The 4,265-nt window shown below is 46.2% G+C and overlaps 1 long non-coding RNA gene across 3 annotated transcripts in view; it reads left to right on the top strand.

Moving 5' to 3' along the window:
• LOC127059874 (uncharacterized) overlaps nucleotides 1-1,519 on the top strand; it is a 21,745-nt gene extending 20,226 nt beyond the window's left edge. For all 3 annotated transcript variants that reach the window (XR_007778186.1, XR_007778187.1, XR_007778188.1), the window contains one exon: nucleotides 1-1,519. This exon is cut by the window's left edge and continues 12 nt beyond it. This is a non-coding gene — a long non-coding RNA (uncharacterized LOC127059874).
• The last annotated feature ends 2,746 nt before the right edge of the window (nucleotides 1,520-4,265 follow it).

The following is a 4,265-nucleotide window of genomic DNA, read 5'->3' as shown; positions in this document are numbered from 1 at the left end:
AGGAAAAACACGCGGTGACAAGTGTGGAAAAGAGCAAGCACTAAATTACTGTCAGAAAAATAAACGGCGGAGCGCGGCGCGGGGCGGTGATTTACGGGGGCAATTAGTCACCGCCCCACGGAGCCGCTGGGGCCGCCGCAGCATCCCCGGGGCTGGCCTGGCTCCGGCTCCGGGCCCAGGCCGGCACCCAGCACGGGCATCCAGGGCTCGTCCCGCTCCTGCCGCTCATTTTTTGCCTACTCCAAAACCAGGGGTGTGGGAGGAGATAGGAGCCACCCCGAAAGCCACAGCCTGTGTTTGCAGGGAAGGTGGGTGTGCCGTGGATCTTCTTGTGGTGAGTGGCTGGTGCCCGGGTGCGGGATGATTAAAGAAGTGATAAGGTACTGTTATATGAAAAATACTCCTGGAGACTGAAGGCTGGAAAGCTGCTGGACTGGCTGAGAGGGTGGAGGAGGCTCCACAGCTGCTGCACATCTTCTGGAGGTGCTGTGGGCCATTAAGCCTCCCAGTCTTCGAGGAGGGCCAGCTTTGCTGCTAGCTGGGAGTGAACATTATAAACCTGTTTTTATGCTGTTATTTGACCAGGGTGGAGTCGAGGAGACATGTTTTAATTTGAAGCTAGCAGCAAAGAAATGATGGGCAACTCAAGCACTGTCCCAGCCTGGGACCGTGACAGTGAGCCCCCAGGCAGCATGTTGTGGGGTTTTGTAACTTTTTGCCCCATCAGTTCTTGTTGACCTAGCAATCCTTACTTAGTTGGTGCCTGTATGTCAATTCTCATTTTATGAGGCCTTATTGGGCACCTAGGCCTTGTGTCCATCCCCTGAGCAGGGGCAGCCTTATCTGACTGTAGATGCTCGCTGCCATTAGACCTGCCAGCCTGGTGTCTGGCTCCTGCAAATAGCTGGCACTGGGATAATGGGAGACAGCCTGTCCCAGCTCCCTGCAACAGCTGGTGCCAGCCAACCCTGCCAGGACTGCTGCCAGCAGCAGCAGGAGTGTGCCAGGGCCTGCCCATCCAGCAGCCGACCCATGGCTACCACCATGGGACAAAGGGGACACAGCAGAGCGAGTCCCTCTTGACAGGGCACCTCTTGGGAAAGACAGCTGTGTGTCTTTTGGAAGAGGATGCAAGCTGGAGGATGCAGAGCTGGCTCTTACAGGTCCTGGTGGTTTCAGTAAGTGACCCTCCCTCCCTGCTTGATGGGTGGGATGTGCCACCTACCTTTGGGAAGCACTCAAGACTTACAAATGATCACAGAGGCAAAGCATCAGTGGTTATTTTGGGGTCTGCCCTAAGCTTCTTCTTCACCTTCTAGAAGTGATTTTGGCAGGGACATGGGTGGGTGTGCTCATGAGGTGTTTCTGGTGCTCCCTTTCCTTGCAAGGTGCAGTCCCACTCCCACAAGTTGTTAGGCAGCCTCCTAATAAGTGACGTGACCAGCACGTCTCTCGTGTAATTGTCTTCCTCCCCCTGGAAAAACTTTGTGTTCTTCAAATAAATAATAAATATCTTTAATTCTTGTCTACAGTGTGCTTGTTTTCATTACTGACGGGAAGTCAGAATTCTTTGAGTAGGAATTGGAGAGAGAGATTGTGAACCATCAAACCCATGGGAATTTCTTCAGACTAGATCCTAAGAAAGTGTTTAACAGAGTCTTCTGCACAGACGTGCTTGAAACTGGCGAGAGATATTTCTGAAGCTCTGAATGAAAATGTTTTCCCAGCATCACTGGTACGCCCTGGGCATGGCTCTGCAGCTGCTCTAAAGACACAGACAACATTCATGAATCTGACTGCATTTGGTGGGCAGTCAGCAGAGAGTGTGGAGGAAAGGTTTGGTATGAACACAAATCAAAATAAAAATGCAAGTGGGGATCCTACTTGAAAGTCCACACAAACACCTCAAAAGTAATTTTTACTTTTTCCACAACCAGTGAATATTTCTGGGGTACACGTGCACAGCAGAGGCTGGGCTTTAGCCCCATGCCTTATCCAAGCAGTGAGCATCTGTGACTCTGAGAGGATGTGTAGAGATCTGGAGCTCCCAGCATTTCTCCAGGGTTGTCTCTGGCACTGTCTAATGCAACTTACCTGAGCTTCTCTGTGAGATGAGTCTCCTGTTCTCTCCTGCTTGTGCCTTCCTACCTGCCAGCTCTTGGATAACTTGCTGCTCCCCCCTTGCCACCTTCATTATCCATGCTGCTGGAATTTTAAATAAAGGGGTCAACTCCGGACCTCCTGCTCTCCAGGTAAGTGCTGATCTATGGGATTTCACAGTGAGTGAAGAAGCAGATCCATACCTGTTTTAAAGCCCAATGCTGCCTGCTCAGAGGATGGCAGCTGGATCCACGTCCCCAGGGATCAAGGGTGAGAGATCATTTATGTCCTTTGGGGGCACTGGGCATGCAGAAGTGAATGAAATCCCTTCAAGGCCATCAAGGGATGGGCTCTGCTGGGACATAACACTAAAGAGGAGTTTTAGGTTGATAAAGTGAACCTATGTGTTGTGTTGGCCATCAGTTTGGAGGCTGTGGCTCATGTTTTGCCACTGTCCCACCTTTGGTGGCTCAGAGGCCCCATAGCTGCTTTGCTCCTTTGGAATGTGGTGTGCTTGGAGGTCCCATGTGAGGATCTCATAGCAAGGGCAGTGGTTTTGGCCCTTAGAAACCACAGTGACTAATTTTTCTCAAGGGAAGGTCTTGGAAGAGCAGCAATCCTAAAGTGACATGAAGCAGGTGAGTATCACATTTGTTTTATACAGTTTATGTCCATACAAATAATCCCTGTTTGGCAGAGCAGCCCCAAGCCAGCTCGAGTGCCTTTATTGCATGATGGCACAGTTTGCATGTGTGCCATGTGAGCACGCTACAAAACTGCTGCCTGTTGGAGCCATGGTTTTGAGATTAAAATTCAATCTTTTTGTAATGCCGAGATAAGAAGTTCTACAGCCATGTTTGTAATTAAATAACCATTTTTGCTGCTCAAATCAGTTGTCATACCCTACATAATAATTGTTGCAAATTTTCCCCCATTTTTGTTTTATATTGAGTAATAAGTGAACAGTAAGGTTTTAAATAGTATTCAATGAATCTGGTATTCTGGATGACTTTGGAAAATAATTCCTCATAATTTGTTTACTGGCTGCTTTTTTTTTTTACTGGGTTGCTGGTTGGTCTGTTAAGCCTCCTCTCCTTGGGGCAGTGCCAGGGCTGTTGTACTGGTGATATTTAGCAAGTCCAGTGGGATGTTGCTGGGGAAGACACAGAAAGGTAAGGTCAAGCATTCTCAACCTTGACAGCAAGTAGCTTCTCTTTGGGGAAAGTGGTTCTTAATGCAGAGGCTGCGGCTTTGCTTTATTTATTCAGACAGTTTTTCTACCTGCAAACTCCTCCAAACCTGAAGAAGTAGCCAACAACCAAACAGTTCAGGGAAATATCAAAATAAAATATTTCTGATAGATTTCATAAAGTATGAATTATAGCAGAAAAAATTATTATGGATTAAATATATTGTACTCAATTTTTCAATCCAGTAATGTATTTTTATTTATCTGAAAAGATTTAAGGTGGCCCAAACTGCTTAGATGGCATGTAGGAAGCATTCCAGTTTGACAGAAGCTTGAATTGATTGCTTTTCTGAGGGAGGGAAAAAAGGAGTTTTATTTAAATCAACTTTAAAGCTTTATATTAAAGGGTGAATATTGGTAGCTGGAGAATACGTTCTGCCTTCCCCTCATATTGCAGCTGGACAGCAATAGCCAGCCTTCACTTATTTATTTATTTCCTGCACAGAGGGGAGGAAAATATAGGTCCATGAATCAATCTAGATAATGGGGAAGGCTGAATGTAATAAATAATACAGTAACAACCCTAAACTAATGAGCTGTTGCTAAGGTACATTTCACAGGCTCATCCTCTATATAAAAAGTCACTAATAATCCCTTGGTGTAATCAGATGATAAAGCTTTGCCATAAGGCAACACCTGTGCAATTAAAGCTGTGGATTCTTTTGCACGTTTCATTAATTTCAGGATTTTGTAAAGGCACAATGACTACACTAATAATCTAGTCTACTTGACTCCATGTCTACTGGAAACAGGGTGTCTAATTAGGTAAAGGTAATTAATTAGAGATAAATGGAGCTAATCAGACTCGGTTAACACTAATTCTCTGAATTAAGACATTTTGGGACACCTACTATTCCACTGGCTTTGATGTTTCCCAACAAACACCGAGTTGGAAAGGAGTCAGAAAGCACAACAT

This window comes from Serinus canaria, chromosome 8, assembly GCF_022539315.1.
Source record: "Serinus canaria isolate serCan28SL12 chromosome 8, serCan2020, whole genome shotgun sequence".
NCBI lineage: Eukaryota > Metazoa > Chordata > Aves > Passeriformes > Fringillidae > Serinus > Serinus canaria.
Note: the sequence above shows the minus strand (reverse complement) of the source record. Positions and strands in the feature narration are given on the sequence as shown.